The following is a 20,121-nucleotide window of genomic DNA, read 5'->3' on the forward strand; positions in this document are numbered from 1 at the left end:
CCTGCCTCAGTTTCCACATCTGTAAAAGGGGCCCGATTCTACTGCCTGCCTAGTACAGCTGTTAGTCTACGCACAGGGTGCAGAGCCGGGACCAGCACACCAACGTGCTCATGGGTGCACACAACCTGCAGGGACACACGGCCTGGGGTGCGGGTACGTGTTATTCCAGGAGCGTCGTGGTACGTACACACCTGGTCTCACTTTGTTTCCCCAGAAACAGGTTCTGAGTCAAGGATTTGGGGGCAGGTAGTTTACCTGGGAGGTGGACCCAGAGAGGTGACCAGGGAGGGGCAGCAGCGGGAAGGCAGGGCCAGGGGAGGCGGGGCTGCAGTGGCCTGGAGTCTGGATATGCTGTGTTTCACTCCACAGCTGTGCAGCCACTCACACAGAGACCAGGGCGCAAGGGACGAAGCTGGCAGCCCGCTGCTCACACCGGGCAGCGCGTGTCTGTGCGTCCCTGCTCCCCCGCGGGAACACACCAAAGGCACGTGGGCTGTGTCCTCACGAGAATGCATCTGTGCCTACGTCACGCCGAGGCTGGACACATGGGGTGAGTCTCCGTGCGCCTGCTCTTGCACATGTGTATGCGTATGTGCGAGCTGTGTGTGCGCACACGTGTGCACAAGGTGTGGCACAGGCACGCACACACGTTCAGGCTACGTGCGTGTGCACGCACCGAAGCCCCTCACCCAACCCTGGCCGTGGCTGTGTGGTGGTGGAGATGGTCTGGTCACCTTGGTAACTGGCTGAGCTGGGGCAGCCTTGCTTCAAAAGAAAAAAAAAAAAAAAATCAAACCACTGAACACAAAGAAGAGAAGGAGCTGGAGGGCTGTGAGGGTGAGGCGCAGCCCCAGGCTCCGCTCACGGCTCCCGCCGCAACCCGGCCCACCTGTCCCAACCCAGCGAGGGCTGCCACAGGTCCCGGGACCCAGCGGGCGGACAGCCCCTGGTGTGGGGGGTCCCTTCAGAGTCCCGGGGAGCCCACCAGGGATGGCAGCAGTCAGGGACTGGGTGGGCCCCCCACTCTACAGACTCACCAAGCCCCGGAAGAGGGCACCCTAGGCACCAGGCACTTTGCAGACCAGGGGACGCTGGGCCGAGCCGCACACAGTCACCCTCTCTGGACAGTTAACGCACTAACGGCACGCGCTGCCTCGTGGCCAGTGCATTAGCCCAGATTGTGTGATGATTTATTCACGAGCTCCTATCCCCTTCCCATCCCCGCGGCCAGCTCGCCAGCCTTGCTGCCTCTGCTGGGTGGGGAGGGAGGGCCCGGCCAGACGCTTCCCTATCTCGCTCGCAAACATTGCACGCTATTTATATCTCATCAGACAGCGTGCACGGGGATGAAACCGCCGGTGCTCTGCACCCCGCGAGCAGCCAGGAGCTGAGACCCCGACACGGGCTGCGTCAGGCAGAAGTGCGAGGTGCTCACACCGGCCTGCGCTCACATCTACAGGGGCTTTGCCCTACCTGCCTCCCTGTGCCCTGAGAAAGCCCTGTAAGGAAGAGTCTGCTGTTGTCCCCATCTGACAGATGAGGAAACTGAGGTTTGGAGAGCCGAAGTGACTCACCCGAGGCCACACAGCCTGTAGGAGGCAGAGCTGGGGACTAAACGCAGCCAAGCCGCCCCAAAGCCTGGGCCTTTACTGCACAGCATTTTACCTCCCTAACGGAGTCCCAGAGCAGCCCTATGACTCCCGTTTTACAGAAGAGGAAACTGAGGCTCAGAGAGGTGAAGTGACTTGCCCAGGGTCACACAGCCAGGAACGGAAGCCAGATGTGTGACCCTGACTGATAATGTGCCCCAATCCATGCCCTGCGCGAACCCCCTGACGCGTGCAGGGAACAGCCCCAGGGGGACGAGAATGGCTCAGGGCACTCAGTCCCCACTGCTACCTGAAGCGGAAGCCATGTGGGGCCCCTTCACGTGGTGAGGCGACCCTGCCTCAGAGCCCAGCCCACCTTCCAGACACCAGGGGAGGGCCACTTGCCTGGTTCTGGTACCTCCAAGGACCCAGCTACCAGCACAGTGTGAAGGGCCCTCGAACCCTAGCACTGACCTCCGGTCATCACCCTCACGGAGAAGGTGCCCCTCGCCTGGCCACATCGGCATTAGAGCAGGGAACTCTGGAAAGCCCCTGCCGACCTCCACCCCCTGGGCAACCCCTGACCTTGGCTTCTCCTGAGACCCTGGGAACGGAGCCAGCTAGAGGTCCGGAGGGCAGTGCGGCCGCCTCGCAGCTCCTGTGTCCTCATGCGTACGACAGGCACCAGCAGGCCCTCTGAGGGTGGGGTGGGCACGCAAGACGTGGCACCCAGCACAAGGCCTTCACACAAGAACGCCTCAGCAAGTGGTCATGGCGCTGGCTTTCACGTCGTCTGCAAAGCACGAAGCGGCCCGCCTGCCGAACCACAGAACTGCACGGGCTTTGCGGGGTGCCGGTTCTGAGTTCCAGTTCCAACTCCGACTCCTTGGTTGTGTGCCTCACGCACCTGGCAGCCCCCCTCTGAGCCCTGGTGTCCCTGCCTTGCCCACGGGCCTGTCCAGGTGTGCTCCGGCCTCGGCGAGCCCTTGAGAACCAGACAGCCCCTCACCCCACCCAACTCTAAGCCAGGGCAGCTGGGACCTCTGAGTGACACCTCGGCCTGGGCCTGGCCGCGGGGGCCCAAAGAGCGACCACGCTACGTATCCCCTCACCCCCAGCCTGGAGCCCTGAGCCTCTAGATCTGACTGTCACCCAGCCCAGGGCCGGGCACGAGCAAGGGCAGATGGCGGTAAGGAGTGCCCATGCTCTCTGGGCATCTGCCACACGCCTACCTGGAACCCGGGGACTTTACCTGGATGTCCTCATTTAAGCCTCACGAGAGTCCTGCTTTGACATCGGAGGAAACCGAGGCACAGGAAGATGGCCTCTGAACATTGAGACCATGTGGGCTACAGCCCAGACCCCACCCCCTTCTCTGTTCCACCTGTGGGGTGGCAGGAGAGGCCAGCACTAGTGACCGGCAATGCCCTGCAGTGGGGACGGCTCCCTTGACTCTCAGTGGCACCCCCGGCCCCGAGGTTTGGGGAGCCACGTCCTGGCCCAAACGCAGGGCCCTCAGTGCTCGGCATGGCAGCTGGAAGGTGGAGCAGTAGGTGCATGGGGGCTGCACTCCCGGCCTCTGAAGTCTCATCTGTATAATGGGTGGTAGGCACCAGCCCGGCACCTGGCCAAGTGGGCACTCAGCCATCAGCTATGGAAGGGAGGGCTGGAGGGGCCCTAACGGCCCAGGGTCCACCAGTCTCCCGCCACTCAAGCCTCCACCTCCTACTGGCAGGTCAACCCAGGCAGGGGTCTGGGGCCCCCAGAGGGGCACTCAAGGTCCCAGCACCAGATTGATGGCCATCGGACCGTGATGGCCCCATAAGCAAGGAAGAAAAGGCACCCCAGGCCTTGCACAAAGGCAGGGAGTCGCAGAGACTCTGTGCGCACGAGGAAGGGCGGCACAGGGGCGGGGGTGAGCAGCGACGCGGGGGCAGACCGCGTGCGGCCCTGAAGCTGGCCTTCTGACAGCTTCCCCATCAGCCACAGCCACACTCCCAGACAGGCTCAGAGGAGCACCGCGGGCCCCAGAAAATCCCTTAACCTTTCTGAGCCTCATGCTTTCCTCTGTAAACGGGGGTAAAGAGAGTACCGGCGCCTTCCGGGGTCACCACAGCAAAGCAACGTGTCGACATCCACCAAAGTCCGAAGCAGCGCGAGCTTCCAGGAACGTCCTTTCCTGAGACCCCGGAGCCCACACCCTCCCTCCAGCCAGGGGTGCGGGGGGATCCTGAGGCGGGGTGACGGGAGCCACAGAACCCACGAGCCAGGGAGACGCTGGGAGCACAGTGATGGGACAGGAGACCACGAAAGACACGGGGACCTAAAAGTTACCGAGGGTCAAAACACAGAGCACGGGGCGGCACGGCCCTTCCCCACCTGTGCCATCGGTCATACCCGCCTCACTGGTCACAGCGCACGCACTCCTCATGCCCGCTTACACACTCAGACACGCGCCCGCCACACAGTCAGGGGCCTGCACGGCCGCAGCACACCCAGCGAAGCACCCCGCACTGTCTACACAGCCTGCCATTCAGATGGCCCGACCCCGCCTACACGGCTGGTCCCAGGCCCACCCTCTGAACCCACGAGCTTGGGCTCCACCCCCTGAGGATGCTGTGCTGTAAGGAGGGGCACAGAAAGGAGGGTGGGGGTCCATGAGACCCTCCACTCCTGCAGCTCCAGCCCCCAGACCAAGGGGAACCAGGTGGCTGGGACTCCCTCCGAATCCAGCCACCGGCACAGCCCTGATGGGAGCTCCTGCAGCCTCCTCGGCACTGACAGGCTGATTAGGGGGCGGGGGATCAGCTGTGCCCCCGCCTCCCACCCGGAGCAGCTGCAGCCTTTGTGGGGTGCAGAGGGAGGGGCTCCTGTCCCCTGCCAGCCTTTCTGTCCTCCCAGCAGCAGGCAGACCCCCCCTTCCCTGGGGAGCCCATCCATGCCTGCTGGGCACACACACATCCACATCTGTGCCCCTCAACTGAGCACACACTGAGCACCTACTGTGTGCCAGGCCTGCGGGACCCCGAGTGGGTGGTGTGACTCCCACCGCACGCCCACGGGCTCAGGGGGCTCAGCCCCTCGACACAGATCACCTTGGTTCACTGCGATCCACTTTTATGAGGAGACACGTGAAAGAGACATGAGCCCAGCTGCAGCCTGCCAGACCCCGGCCAGCCCCTCCCCAATTCCATGAGGGTCTCTGCTCAGATGGCCCTACCCTCTCACATGTTCCCTGATCACTAATTCAGGAGTCTATGCTCAGTTGCCCACGGACATATGAGGGCAGGGATTCTCCTTTTTTCTCAAGATGGTTTTTAGAGCAGTTTTATGTTTACAACAAAACTGAGGGGAGGGCACAGAGATTTCCCACACACCCCGACCCCGCACACGCACAGCCTCCCCACCGGCAACACCCGTCCACACAGCGGGACCTTCGCCGCCATCAGTGAACCTGCGCTGACAGGTCAGCATCGCCCGAAGTCCACAGTTTACCTCGGGGCTCACCCTTGGTGCTGTACTTTCTGTGGGTTTGGACAAATGTACAAAGACTTGTATCCACCATGACAGTGTCACACAGAACAGCTCACTGCCCTAAATATCCCGTGCTCTGCCTGTCCGTCTCCCCTTCTCCACCCCGGCAACCACTGATCTGCCTGCTGTCTCCATCGTTCTGCCTTTGTCAGAATATCATATAGCTGGAATCACACAGCATGTAGCCCTTTAGGACCGGCTTCTTTCACTTAGTCATACGCATTTAGGGTTCTTCCACGTGTTTCCATGGCCTGACAGCTCGTTTCTTTTTAGTGCTAAAAGATACTGCACTGTCAGGATGGACCACGGTTTATTTATCCATCACCTACTGAGGGACATCTTGGTTGCTTCCAAGTTTTGACAATAACCAATAAAGCTGCTGCAAACACCTGCCTGCGGCGTTTGGTGTGGATGTAAGTTTCAGCTTCCTTGGGTAAATACCAAGGGTTAGAGTTAGGGTTGCTGGGTCACACGGTGAAGTATGCTTAGTCTCGTAAGAAACTGCTGAACTCTTCCGAAGTGACTGCGGCGTTTTGCATTCCCATCAGCAGGGTTGAGGGTTCCACGTCTTCACCAGCCATTCTGAAGGTATGTGGTGGTATCTTACTGTTGTTTTAACTTACATTTCCCTGCTGACAAATGATGTGGGGCAGCTCTTCTTTTTTTTTTAATATTTATTTATTTGGCCACATGGGGTCTTAGTTGAGGCACACGGGATCTTCGTTGAGGCACGCGGGATCTCTCTTTGTGGCACGTGGGCTTCTCTCTAGTTGTGACGTGCAGGTTTTTCTCTCTCCAGTTGTGGCACGCGGGCTCCAGAGCGCGTAGGCTCTGTAGTTTGAGGTACGCGGGCTCTCTCGTTGATGTGCACAAGCTCAGTAGTTGCGGCATGTGGGATCTTAGTTCCCTGACCAGGGATCAAACCCACGTTCCCTGCACTGGAAGGCGGATTCTTTACCACTGGCCCACCAGGGAAGTCTCTAGAGCATCTTTTCATATGTTTACTTGCCATCTGTATATCTTCTTTGCCGAGGTGTCTGTTCACATCTTCGGGCCATTTTTTCCTATCGTCTGTTTGTCATTTGTCCTCTATTGTTGAGTTTCAAGAGTTCTTTATTTTGGATAACAGCCCTTCATCAGATGTGTCTTTTGCAAATATTTTCTCCCTGTCTGTAGCTTGTCTTCTAATTCTCTCAACGTTGTCTTTCCCAGAGCAGAAGTTTTTAATTTTCATGAAGTCCAGCTTGTCAATTATTTCTCTCATAGATCATGCCTTTGATATTGTATCTAAAAAGGCATATCGATACCCAAGGTCATCGAGGTTTTCTCCTTCTCTATCTTCTAGGAATTTCATAGCTTTGTGCTTTACGTACATTTAGGATCCATTTTGAGTTAATTCATGTGAAGGGTGTGTGGTCCGTGTTTAGATTAACTTCTTTGCGTGTGGACATCCAGTTCTTCCAGCACCATTTGTTGAAAGACTATCCTTGCTCCACTGTGTTGCCTTTGCTTCTTTGTCAGCGATCTGTTGACTATATTTGTGTGTGTCTATTTCTGGGCTCTCTACTTTGCTCCATTGATCTGTCTGTCCTGTTGCCAACCCCACACGTCTTGATCACTGTAGCTTTATAGTTAAGTCTTTTTTAAAAAATAAATTTATTTATTATTTTTAAAATTTATTTATTCTTGGCTGTGTTGGGTCTTCGTTGCAGTACGCAGGCTTCTCATTGCGGTGGCTTCTCTTGTTGCGGAGCACAGGCTCTAGGCGCACGGGCTTCAGTAGTTGTGGCATGCGGGCTCAGTAGTTGTTGTGGCTCACAGGCTCAGTAGTTGTGGCGCATGGGCTTATTTGCTCCGTGGCATGTGGGATCCTCCCGGACCAGGGCTTGAACCCGTGTCCCCTGTATTGGCAGGCGGATTCTGAACCACTGCACCACCAGGGAAGTCCCTATAGTAAGTCTTTAAGTCAGTTAGTGTCAGTTCTACAATTTTGTTCTTCTCCTTCAGTACTGTGTTGGCTGTTTTGGGTCCTTTGCCTCGCCATATAAACTTTAGAATTAGTTTGTCGATATCCATAAAATAACTTTCTGGGATTTTGATTGGGAATGCATTGAATCTATAGATCAAGTTGGGAGTAACTGATGTCTAACAATATTGAGTCTTCCTATCCATGTACATGGAATATCTCTCCATTTATTTAGTTTTTCTTTGATTTCATTCATCAGGGTTTTGTTGGATTTATACCTCGGTGGTTTATTTGGGGGGGGGAGGGTGCTAATAGAAATGGTATTGTGATTTTCATTTTAGATTTCACTTTTCACTTGTTTACTGCTGGTATATAGGAAACTGATTGACTTTTGTACCTTAACCTTGTATCCTGCAACCTTGCTATAACTGCTTATTAGTTCCTGGAGTTTTCTTGTCGATTTTTTCATATTTTCTACATAGATGATCATGTCATTCGTGAACAGAGACAGTTTTGTGTCTTCCTCCCCAATACATATACCTTTTATTTCCTTTTCTTGTCTTATCTCATCAGCCAGGATTTCCAGTACGATGTTGAAAAGCACTGGTGAGAGAGGACTTCCTTGCCTTGTTCCTAGTGGGAAAGCCAAGCTTCTCATCATTAAGTATGATGTCAGCTCCAGGATTTTTGTAGGTGCCTTTACCAAGTTGAGAAAGTTTCCCTCTGTTCCTAGTTTACTGAGAGTTTTTACTGCAGATGGATGCCGGCAGGGCTTTGTTTTGTCCCCTGGCGTGTCCTGGTGCTTGGAGGCAGTGCCAGCCCATGGCAGGCCCTCCGTGATCGCCTTTGGAAGGAACAGGTGCAGGGTGTAGGGAAGGGGCTAGCAGGGAGAGGGAGACACCACAGCAATGGCCTTGGGTAGGTGAAGGCAGAGGGGCCAAGTGGCCGTGGGGGACAACAGTCCATCCACAGGAAAGGGATGGAGGCACGGTGAGGGGACGCAGGTGGCGGGAGGTGGGAGCTGCAAGGTTCTCCTTTGACTTTCTCAGTAATGAGGAGGCCACACTGTCGGCGGAGACTCCAGGACCCTGGAGAGCCTCAGGAGGCAGGGCCCCCGGACCAAGAGGCCAGGTTCTGGGTGGAAAGGGGGCAGGTCTGGGGCCAGAGCCCCAAGCTTGGAAGCAAGAGAGGGGTCCATGAGGCCCCAGGGCAGTGCAGGCTGCAACTGGACTCAGGGGCTCACGTCCTTTAAGTCTGGTTTCCTGCATGTCCAGGAGGGACAAGGTGGGCTCAGGAGGCAGATGGCAGGGGACCAGGGCACCAGGGGTGGTTCTGAAGGGCTCTCTAAGGTCCACTGGCTGGACACTCACTCTGGGAGGCCTCCTGCTGGGCCAGGCCAGAGCCCCTCCCCTGGGGCACCTTCTCTGCTCCACAAGCCCCAGCATCCCCACTTCTGCAGAGACTTCGCTCAGGCCAGGCGGATGCATTTCCCCCGGGTCCAAAGTCGAGCGGTGAGTGAATCGGCCACCCTGCTGTCTCCCCAAGCAGCAAAGGTTTGCGTGCAGGTCTGTGGAAAACCCAGCATGCCCACGACGCAGCCACGGGAGTGGGGGGGGTCTCCCGGGACATGGGGCTCTCGGACAGATGTGAGCCCCACCGCTGCCTAAGAAATGGACAGAGGGGGCACGACCCGCACGCCGAGAACTTAAATCTTTCCCTTGCACGAGCCTCCCAGTACAGAGCAGGCACTCAAATAACGGTCTGTCTTTCTATCCTAGTCCGGTGAGGGTAAAAACGAGGGAGACTGGACCAGCCCCATGTCCTGTGGCTGAGGTCACAGGGGATGGAGGGTGGCAGGTCATTCAGTCCCTCCCCCCTTGGGGCCTCAGTCTCTCCACCTGTAAAGTGGACAGGACTCTGAGAACCCTCCTCCATCATCTAGATTTCTGAAACAGTTCTAACACCAGGCACACACAATCACAGTTTGAACGGGGCACACTTGGCCCCATTTCTCAGAGTAGGGAAGTGAGGCTCAGAGAGGTGAAGCTGCTTGCCTGGAGTCACACAGCAGGGGGGCATGGGGGGCTGCCCCATTTAAATCCAGGCTAACCTGGCTCATGCCCAACACTGCACCTCCCAGATCCTCAGCCCAGGTCTCGGCCTGCCCTCAAGGGAGAGCCCTTCTCAAAGGCCCCTGTGCCTTTGGAGGCGCCGGGGGCCCAGCCGTGGGGCTCCCCGGTCTGGCCACCTGCCTCCCTCAGCACCCCATCTCTCAATCCCTGCTCCGCTCCTGGCCAGTACATTTTGAGAATTAAATGAGATGATGTTCGGGAAAGCACTGAGCGCAGCGCCTGGCACCAGAAGACACCAAGTAAACAGTCATTTTCATTGTTTTGGGCGCCAAGTCTCAGTGAAACACCGCGGCACTCCCTGAGAAATAAAGGCGCCCAGTGACACCGCAGGCTGCTGAATCCACCACCAAGGCGGGCATTTTGCTGGAGCCCCCAAAATATCCTGACGGTTGCCAGGAGCCGAGGGAGGGGGCCGAGGACACCCAGGCCCCCGGGGCACACGGCCTCAGTCCAGGGTATCACAGTGGTCTGTCAGCTCACCAGCCATCTCCAGAGGGACCCTGCCTGGTGGCCCAGGGATGGGGCCAGGGCAGGGGGGCCAGCAGGAGTGAAACCCAGCCCTCTCCCTCCAGTGAGGAGAGTGCTGGGGGGTTTTTAATCAATTTATTTATTTATTTTTGGCCTCACTGGGTCTTCGTTGCTGCGCGCTGGCTTTCTCTAGTTGCGGTGAGCAGGGGCTACTCTTCGTTGCGGTGCACGGGCTTCTCACTGCGGTGGCTTCTCTTGTTGCCGAGCACCAGCTCTAGGCGCACGGGCTTCAGCAGTTGTGGCACGTGGGCTCCGCAGCTGTGGCTCGCAGGCTCTAGAGCGCAGGCTCAGTAGTTGTGGCGCACGGGCTTAGTTGCTCCGCGGCATGTGGGATCTTCCCGGACCAGGGGTCGAACCAGTGTCCCCTGCCTTGACAGGCAGATTCTTAACCACTGTGCCACCAGGGAAGCTTGCAGGGAAAGCAAGACACCTGAGGAGGCCCCTCGGGCTCCAGGTGCAGACAGACCGCTAGAGATGGGCCGGGCTGCTACGCGATCTCTCTGAGGCCCAGTGTTGGCATCTGGAAAGAGGGCAGCTGCTTCCCACCCCTGGGGCTAGCCATGAGGACCCAACGGGATGAGAAAGGGCCTCAGGGGCACCCACCCAACTCCCAAAGACCTCAACCTGGGGGAGGGCAAAGGTCAGGGAAATGACCACTCTGCCAGGAAGGGAACGACAGGAAGGGGTTTCAACAGGAAGAAACGCTGCACTGGCTCTAAAACAGACGCGGTGGAGGCCACGGTGGGACCCAGGCACGCTCAACTCTCCAAGGGGCGGGGACCACCCCTGGAGGGCGCAGCGGTGGTAGCTCTAAAAGCTACAAAGGCACAAGCCCTCCGACCCAGCAGGGCCGCTTCTGGACTTCTTGCCTGGACAGCACTGGCACGAGGACCTCAGTACCCAGGTGGCCGGCAGCGTCACACGTGATAACAGCCGAGGGCTACACGTGATAACAGCCGAGGGCTACACGTGATAACAGCCGAGGGCTACACGTGATAACAGCCGAGGGCTACACGTGATAACAGCCGAGGGCTACACAGCCGAGGGCTACACGTGATAACAGCCGAGGGCTACACGTGATAACAGCCGAGGGCTACACGTGATAACAGCCGAGGGCTACACGTGATAACAGCCGAGGGCTACACGTGATAACAGCCGAGGGCTGGAGGGGCCCCGGAACGAAGCAGGCTCACGAAACAGAAATCCAGCCCAGCGCAGGGAGTACTGGGCAGACCTTAAAACCGTTCTGCTGGTTGATGTACTAATCAAAGGGTCATCTACTACACCTCTCCTGTGCACACCCTTTCATCGCCCCCGGCAGCCCGATGGGGGGAAGAACCGTTAATGCCTCCATTTTGCAGATGAGCAAACTGAGACACAGAACAGTCAAGCAATCTGCCCAAGGACACACAGCTGGTAAGCGGCACAGACCAAGCATACCGTATCTGCTTGTGTCTCCAAGATACGTTGCTAAAAAATATGTTTTTCTTAAAAAAGAAAAAGTCGAGACACAGGGCAGCATATCCAGGTTGACCAGGTGTAACGGGTTGAGTGACGGCTCCCCCAAAATATATGTCCACCCAGCCCAGTACCTCTGAATGTGAGTTTGTTTAGACAAAGGGTCTGTGCAGGTATAACTAAGGATGTGGAGATGAGACCAGCCTGGATGAGGATGCCCTGAGTCCAATGACAAGCGTCCTCATGAGAGGAGAGAAGACACAGGGAGCAGAAGGCCACGCGAAGACAGAGGTGCAGACTGGAGGGACGCCAAGGAGCCCCGAGGGCCGCAGCAGCCCCGGGAGCCGGGAGAGGGGCCCGGGGTGGATCCTCGGAGGAAGCGACCCTGCCGACATCTCGATTTCGGACTCTGGCCCCCAGAACGGAGAGACGATCATCTGTTTTGTTTTAAGCCCCCCAGTTTGTGGTGACGTGGTATGAAAGTAGTACAGACCCCACCCGCTCCCCCCGTCATCCCACTTCTGTCTTCTCCCCTGGACCTGGCTGATGGACCACCCCACAGGACGGCTGCCCCTCGCAGGGCAGGGCAGACACGTCGGGTGTGTGGGTTTGCTCAACCACCTCGCCTCGTGTCCCCAGTTCCCAGAGGAGGAGACTGAGACCAAGGGCTCGGGTCACAGCCCCCAGGGGCGCTGCTCCCCCTTCACTCCCCATCCACCGGTGCTCGATCTGTGGCAGGGTGACTGGGGGACCCGAGGCCCACCAGGAGGGCAGCTGGGTCAGGACAGGACCCAGAGCCTGGTCACCTGGCTCTGGAGCCTCAGGGCTGGGGCATCTGCTGTAGGATCGGGGCCAGAGCCCACAGGTGCCGCAAGGCTCTGGCTGGCAGGGCCGGCAGAGGAAAGGAAGAGGGTGGCTCGGGTCTCCTCTGCTGTGAAGCCCCGAGGGAGGGGCTGGGCCGTTCCGGGGCTGTCCGGGGACTTTCGGAGGCACTGCCTCCAGTGGTTCTGAAGGCTCCTGGGGCCCGGGTTGGGGGTGGGGGCAACTTGGCTGCCCCAGCCGGGCAGGTGCTTCTGACAGCTTGAGGCACTAGCAGGCCGAGGTGACGGGCACGGTGAGCCTCCGGCCTGTGTGGCAGAGGGGCCGGGGGCAGGGAGAGCGGAGGCTGCCCTGACCGCAGAGCTGAAGTGGCAAAGGGATGAGAAAGCAGATGCCCAGGCAGGGCACGATGCCCACGTCCACTTCACACGCGGGGTCACTGAGGCCCGGGGCCAGCACAGGGGTGACCGACACCCCCTCGAACTTAGCCTCTCAGACCCTTTCCACAGGGGCCCTCAGTGGAGCCGGGCGGGGCGGCCCTTCCAATATCCTCTCAAGCCAGGTGACAGGAGTGACGGTGTTGGCACCCGACAGGAAGCTCAGAGGTGGGGGGGGGACCGAGTCCCCAGCAGAGGCCTGCCCCTGCCGAGGACCTCGGACGCACAGCCTGGCCCGCGCCTTCCCTGCAGGGCTCGAGCACAGCCTCAAATTTGTCCACACTGGGCCGGGTGGGCCCTGAGGCCAGAGGGGACGGGGCCAGCCCAGGGTCAAGGACTGGGCTGCAGCAGGGTGACCTCCCCGTGTTGGCTGCACTGCTGGGGAGACCGAAAAGGGCAGGTTCCCAGGCTCCACCCCAGCCCTCGGAACCAGAATTTCTGGGGACGGAGCCAGGAGATCTGCATTCTCCAACCGCTTCCCGAGGGGGCTGAGGAAGGAGGGGCCCCAGCAAAGATTCAGCACCTCTCCCGGGAGTAAGACACGCCAATTCTGCAATTCCAGGTTCTCTGTCCCAAAGAGGCCACAACTCCACGACTCAGCCCATCGCCCAGGAACTCGGGTGGCTGAGTGCTTTCCTAGACTCCACAGCTAAGATTCTGTGGTCCCAAGACTCTGAGACTCAGCCCTCGGGTCAATCAAAGGAGAGAGGATGAAGCCCCCGAGTATGGGGCCTGGGGCGGCAGCAGGGACAGCAGGGACGGGAAGATGAGAAAACACGGAAACAGGGAGGGGGAGACAGACAGAGAGAGGGCGCTGCAGCTGCTAGCAGGTGTGCACAACTACATCCACATGTTTGTTAAACACTCAGACAATCTAAAAGGTTCTCTAATGAGTCCCCTCAAAAGCATAAAGCTTTGGGGTGGGGGTGAGGGGGAGACAAGGTTTGAGAAAAAGAACTTCATTTTCTGTTCTTACGATCGTGCGATGCTTTACCCGTGAGCATGTTAACACGCTTGTCATTAAAAACTGTGATAATTGGCGAGAGAATATGACAAACTCCGTGCTTCCTTAAATGTCTGTTCACTGGTTTCTTTACCCTCCCCCAATCCAGACATCAGTTCCCAGCCCCCAGCCCCAGGCACAGGGTAAAAGCAAAGATACCAGCTCCAGACTCAATAGTCAAAAGCATGAATAACGCTGAATTCTGACCTCCTCAGGGCCTGTGTCACTAAGATTCACCAGGCAGAGACCTCTAGGGCTCTCTGAGAAGGAAAGGGAGAGGCCAGCAGGGAAAGACATGTCCAGGGGCTGGTCCCCAGGGCCTTGCGCGAGGGGGTCCAGGGCCCTGCCCACACCCTGCTTCCACAAGGCCACGGGCCAGGCCCCTGCGAAGCCCCACCTTTGAGCCCCCTCACCTGCCCCGGATCCCGGTCCCCTCGGGAGTCGCCGGCTTCCATCCACCTCTGCGCGTCGCGCGACCCAGCCAGGCCCCGCGCTCTCTGGGCCTTGCCAACCTCTCCTCCTGAGAAGGGGCTGGACGGAGCCAGCTCCCCGCAGGGCCCCCAGTCCTCCTAGCCCCCCCTGGCCCGGCTTGGCCTGGAACCAAGAGCCCACAGGCACAGGGTCGGGGGCAGGGGGGTGGCGCGGCTGCTACCTCGCGGAACGCCAGCTGCCAGCAGCGATTTATTTTTGCCTTAAGTGCCGGAGAATTGCAGGGCTGGAGCCGCCAGCTCAGGGGGCTTGGGCTGCAGCTGGAAGGAGAGGGAGGTGGGCAGGGTGGGGGGCGCACAGCCCCTCCGTGACCTCGGCCGTTCACGCACACGCACACACACGCGTGCGTGCACACACACAGAGCTCGGTACCTCGCTATCTCCACATGCCCCCCCGCCCCCCCGCACCAGCCCAGCTCTGCTGGCGAAGCCACCAAGCAGCTGTGAGGAGGCTTCGGGGGCAGAGGGTCCCAAGCGCTGTCCCCCACTTGCTGCCACCTCTGGCCGGGGCTGCCCTCTTGGGCCGCAGGCTGCCCACTCCCACCGCGGGGACGTCCTCACAACGTGGGGCCACAGCCCCAGGCGAGCTGCAGGGGGCCCGGCTCCGCCCCAGAGGGGAGCTCAGGAGACAGGGCCTGCCCTGCACCCAAGGGAGACCGACAACAAACAAGAGAAAACACAACGTGGCAGACTGCGCTAAGTTCCACGGAGAAGAAAGCCGAGAAGGCGCGGGGAAGGGAGGCTGCCGTGTTGCCCAGGGAGCCGGGAGAGGCGCGGGGAGTAGGCGGCGTCTGGGCAAGAGCTGAGAGCAGTGAGGGAGGGCCCCGTGGAGCTCCGGCGAGGGCAGCTGGGGGCACGGGGCAAAGGCCCAGGCCGAGGAGGCACCGCGGGCGGGAGGCCGGCGGCCTGGGCGGAAGAGGGGAGTGCAGGCGGCAACAGGGCCAAGCTGCGGGCCCGGCGGACCAGGGTGAGGAGGGTCCAGACCCCAAGACCCTAGAGGCCACGCCAAGGGAAACGTGGCTGGCGCCGCAGGGCTGAAGGCTAGTCAGGGGCTGGACCAGGGTCCCCAGGGCGCCCACAGCCTCACGCGGCCTTTGCAGCTGCTACTTCAGCAGCTGGGCAGGAAGCCTCGAGATGCAGAACATCGGTGGGGTGAGAGGAGGAAGTGGGTTGGGGAGGGGGTAGAGCTGACACACTAGGAGGGGGAGGCCCTCTTCTCCCATAGAACCCTCGCCTACCCTCTCTGGGCCTCAGTTTCCCCCCTGTCCAAGGGAAGGCTGGACTGGATGGCGGATACCAAGGCTCTGGCGTCGCAGAGGCTCACATGCCCTCCTCCATAGGGCCCCGCCTTTCCGCACCCCATTTCTGTTGAGACTCCCCCAAAGGCACACGCAGAGGTTCACATTTCCACTCTCCCATCCTGGGTGCTCTCAGAAGCCTCCCCACCTGGCGCTCTGATCCCACTTCACAGATGATAAACTGAGACCCAAGAGAAGTGACTGGGCCACAGTCAGACCCCCGGCCTCGCTCACCCTAGCTGTCTGCCCTCAAGTCTCCCCCTAAAGAATGAGACAAGCGGCCAGGTCAAGGGCCAGGTCTCCATTTACTCAACACCCATTTATTAGGCACCTTCTGTATGCCAGACACTGCACTGGGGCCACAGCTGAGCAGCGGGCCACAGGGCCTCCACCCCAGGAGCTCACAGCCCCACCACAGCCTCCAGTGAGGCCTCAGCCACAGAGAAAACAGCCCAGACACAGACCCGCCAATTATTTACTGAGCACCTACTACACGCCAGGCCTTAACCAGGTCCCGAGGACACAGCAACCTGGAATCTGGGATGGCAGGCAGGCACCAGGGCCCGTAGGGGACCAGCCCTGGGCGGGTAGGGGGGCAGCCCCCACAGACAGTGGGGCACACGGATGCATTCTGCGCAGGCTGTCTGTGGGATGCAGGAAGGCGGGCTCTGGGTCCGAGCCGCGTTCCAGTCTCTCCCAGAGCCTCCCTGGCCTCACGGAGCTACTGCCATCCTCTGCACTAGCAGACCATTAGGAAATTAAATCAGCCGGCAGAGTGCTGGGCCCTCAGCCAGTGCCCAGCGAGGGCTCCAGTTCTGCCCTCGGCCCCAGATCCTCTGGAAAACCCTCCTGCCTGGCCAGCCCCACCCCCAGCCCCAGCCCCACGGCTCCTCTGAAGCCTCCGGGCCTCCTGCCCTGCCTGCGGCCCAGTTTCAGCCTGGCTTTCTTTCATCGCTGGCCTTCCCCTGGCTGCCTCCCTGCCACACTGCCAACTCCCCTGGAGCAGCCATCCCGTGGACCGAGCCCACATGTCGCACACCTTCCGAGTGGCCAGCCAGCCTCTACCCCTCTTGCTGCCCACGAGCTGCCTCTCTCCCAGCCTCTCCTCCATGCCAGCCCGAGACAGGGCTCCACCTGCAGCCCCAGGGCAGGGGCAGGTGTGCCCAGGCGTCACGCACAGCAAGAGCCCCGGCGGGGACCCAGCAGCAGGCACCAGTTGCACCTGCCGGAGGGACGGCCCAGCCCGAGCTGGGAGCAGTGAGCCCGACCGAGAGTGGACGCCAGGTGGGCCCCGAGCGGGCTCCAGCAGCCTCCGGCCTGGAGCCAGACAAGGGCCACAGAGGTTGCTGGGAGTGACGATGCAGTTGCTTCCACCCTAGACGCTGTGCCGAGGCCTCCTGGTGCCGGGCCCGGTGCTGCCAGCCGTGGCCCAGGGCACCGGAGGCCTCGCCAGGCCAGAGGCCTGCCCGCAGGCAGAGCCGGTCCCAGTGCTGCATAACTGCAGGGCGCCGCTGTCACCGTTAGTGTTGTTACTGTTACCACCGCTGTCACTATTACTTCACTGCCTCGGGGCCACCAGTGCTACCTTGTCCTGCCCTGGGCAGACTTGAGAGGAGGGACACCATGGCCCTGGGGCAGGAAGCCTGGCAGGGCGGCCCTCTGGCCTGGAGAGAGCTAGGTGGAGGCTTCCGCTCAAAGCCCTGGCTTGCTGTGTGGCTTTGGGCAAGATCCTGCCCCTCTCTGGGCACCTTTTCCTCACAGCACAGCACAGTTCACTGAACGTCCTTCCACCAGGCACACACCTCGAGGAGGGGTCGCCTCCTAAGCAACCTGAAGCCTGACGGGGGTCTGACACGGCAACTGGGCTTGGGAGGGGCGTCCAGGGATAGGCCGACAAACTTAGGCTCTGCCCCTTTGGCCGAGGGAAGGTCCCTCCCCTTCAGGGCTGGGAGGGGGCTCTGCTGTGCCCTCATCTGGAGAGGGGGGCACAAGGAGGGCGTCCGGGACTGGAAATTCGGGTCTGCCAGGTGAGTGCCAACACCCAGCATCTATAGAGTGCCCAGTACATGCGCTCAGCGGCACACCCGTAGAGGAGGGCCCTCCCCTGTTGTCCAGCACGCTGGAGGCCCCTTCTTGTCCCCGGGGGCGCCCAAGCGCCCTGCTCTCCCTCAGGGGTCTGGGGCCCACATGACTGGAGCCCTTCCGAGGCCCCCTCCTGGAGCTGCCGACACCCGGCCCCCTACCTGGAGGGGAGGGGCCGCCAGAAGGCTGAGGGGCGGATCACGCTGAGGAGTTTCTCTGGGGGTCCCAGCGCGCGCTGAGGGCGCTCTTCTCACAACGGGGGGAGGAGCTGGCCGCAAAGAGACCCACACGCCCCCACCGCTCCTCGGGCTCTCCCCTCCCTGGCGCTCTCCAGCCACGCGGTGGCGGTCCAGGGCGGAGACCTGCGATGAGGGGCTGCAGAGGAGCACAGGCAGAGGCTGAGGTCCGAATGGGGCGGCAGCCCGGGGCCTGGCCGTCCTCGGCACCTAGGGAGCGGGCGAGGGGTAGGCTGGAGGCTACCGCCTTCTGGGTTCGCACCTTCGAGGAGGCGGCTGCTGATTTCAGCGGCGTGTGGGCGCCTCTGCGCTCCCCGGAGACGGAGCCTGCGAACCCGGGCTCCGCGACGCGGATATGGGGGGCTGGAGGTCCCCAGCACTTTATTCCAGGGTCCGTCCTGGGCACGGGGAGCAGAGAAGGACGGAGCAAAGGTCCCAGGCAGTGCAGGGCTCCCGGATGAAGAGCTGCTGGGGAAACGGGGAGCAGGGTGGCCCCGGTCTCAGCAGATCCAGGCCGCGGGGAGGCAGGAGAACCTCCCAGAACCAAAGACCACCTCCAAAGAGACACTTTCCTGTGACCTCCAGTCCTGAACACAGGTTTTAAAAATGTTCACATGACATGTGCACACTCCACCGGAACAGGCAGCACAGACACCCACTGGGGCCTCAAATCCCATGCGAAGCCCCGCAGGAACTCCCCACCCAGTTGCCGCTGGTTCCCCGCCCCGCGCCCCTCCCCGCGCCCCAGGACAACCAGAGCAGACGTCAGCACTGTGAGGGGACCCCGGCCCTGAAACCCGCGGGGCCTCTCAGCCGAGCGACCACCCCTGAGCGATCAAGGCCGACTTGTACAAGCGAAAAAAGGTGCGGCTGGACTCCTCGGCTGGCGCCCTCGAGTGCCAGAGGACCACACCGTTTCCAGAATATCTTTACTCCAACAGAGCGCAGGAGGTGGGAAAGACCGACGACTCCAAGGACCCGCAGCCCTTGGGCCTGGGGGCATTTGCCGGGCCGCCCGTAGTCCGCGCCCCGGTCGGGGGGTCTCCGGGGAAGGTCACTCGTAAGACTGACACCGCCTGCGGAAGCGCCTCCCCACGCTCCCTCCCGAGCCCCCTCGTGCGAGGCGTTCAGAGGGGGGCCGAGGGCGCCTCAAAGTTTCCCGGAGCGCCCCCAAGACGAAGGTTAGCAAGGAGCAAAGTTCCCTGGCGGCGGTGGCTGGAGACATGGCAGAGGAGAAAAGCTCGCAGTCAGCATTTCCTGCTAACGCTCACCAGGGAGGGGGAAGAAAAAAAAAAAAAAAAGCAGAAAACGAGAGGTCGAACAGACCCCGCCGCCCCACCTTCCCAATTGCTGCACCTCCTCGTGCTCGCTCGGCCGGGAAGGGGGCCCGCGAGGAGCTGGAGCCGGGTCCCCCGGCGCTTACCTCGGTCAGTGCCCCGGGCGCGGCGCGCTCCGCGTCCTCCGAGCTCCGGGCGGCCGTTCCTGGCCCCGGCAGCCGCCGCGCTGCCTGCATCGCCGCCGCCGCCTCAGGGCAGCCCCCGGGGGCGCTCCATGCTGAGGGGAGCGTCTGTGCGGGGCGCCAATCGCCCCGGTCCGGTCGCGGGGCGGGGGCGCGCGCCTGGACGGCGCCCCCAGTCGCGGGGCGCACGCTCCGGTCGGCGCGGCTGGCGTCCGTCCCTCCGTCCCGCGGCGCGTGCGGCCGACCCACCCCCTCCCCCGCCGGCTGTTATCTGATCCCGGGCTGGGCCGGGCGCGCTCCCCCACGCCCAGGCGCCCCGCGTCTCCACGCCCGCTCCGGCCCCTCCGGCTACTCGCCCTCGCCCTCGGCTGCCGTTCCCGGGAAGGCGGTGGCAGCGGCAAGGCCCGGAGAAGGCGGGGAGAGCGCAATGGAGGGCGAGGAGGCGGCGGGAAGCTGAGGCTCGGCGCGCACCCAGCTCCGCGCCCGGCTGTCACCAGAACCCAGCTCGGCAACAACTCTAACTCTCCGCGGAGAGAACGCCCGCCCCGCGCCGTGCCGCCGCTGCCCCCGCCCACCCAGCCCAGGCCTGGCCCGGCGTCCCCGGCCCCGGCCCCCCTCCACACACAGACACACGGCCAGCCACTTGCGCACTGGAGCGCGCGCGCGCGTGCACACACACACACACACGGAGGCATGTCCGCCCAGAGACCCACACAGGTGCATGGCGAGCGCACACACAGGAAAGGAAATCTTGCACACACACGTGTGCACACAGCCGAGTACACAAGCTCAGGCATCTGGATCCACACATGCAAAATGCATGCCGTGACATGCATGATGGTTGCAGGTGCAATACACACTCATACATGCACGTGCAAGGGCGACAGCTGCAGGAGGGCACATGTGCACACAGGTCCCAGCTTGTACATTCCCATGGACTCCTTTCCCGTTGCACCCCAGGCATGCACACTCGGACACAAGCGTTTCCCCCTCTTTAATAGCATCTCTCTCCTCATCTGGCGCTCTGCTTGGCTTTTTCCTCTCCTGCTTTCTCTGTGCTCCTCCCCCTGCCCGCTTTCTCTGCAGACCTGA

The 20,121-nt window shown here is 60.9% G+C and overlaps 1 protein-coding gene across 2 annotated transcripts in view; it reads right to left on the bottom strand.

Moving 5' to 3' along the window:
- The window catches only part of KCNJ12 (potassium inwardly rectifying channel subfamily J member 12), a 36,863-nt gene extending 17,603 nt beyond the window's left edge, over positions 1-19,260 (bottom strand). The window contains exons 1-2 of one of the 2 annotated variants that reach the window (XM_060132861.1): positions 17,833-18,007; positions 17,496-17,709 (exon numbers count right to left, since the gene is read on the bottom strand). The gene's annotated coding sequence lies outside the window, so the exon portion shown is untranslated. Of the gene's footprint in view, positions 1-17,495; positions 17,710-17,832; positions 18,008-18,993 lie in introns of those variants that run through there. The other variant, XM_060132858.1, reaches the window with a different exon arrangement.
- Between the last annotated feature and the right edge of the window lie 861 nt (positions 19,261-20,121).

Source organism: Lagenorhynchus albirostris, chromosome 20, assembly GCF_949774975.1.
Source record: "Lagenorhynchus albirostris chromosome 20, mLagAlb1.1, whole genome shotgun sequence".
Classification (NCBI taxonomy): Eukaryota; Metazoa; Chordata; class Mammalia; order Artiodactyla; family Delphinidae; genus Lagenorhynchus; species Lagenorhynchus albirostris.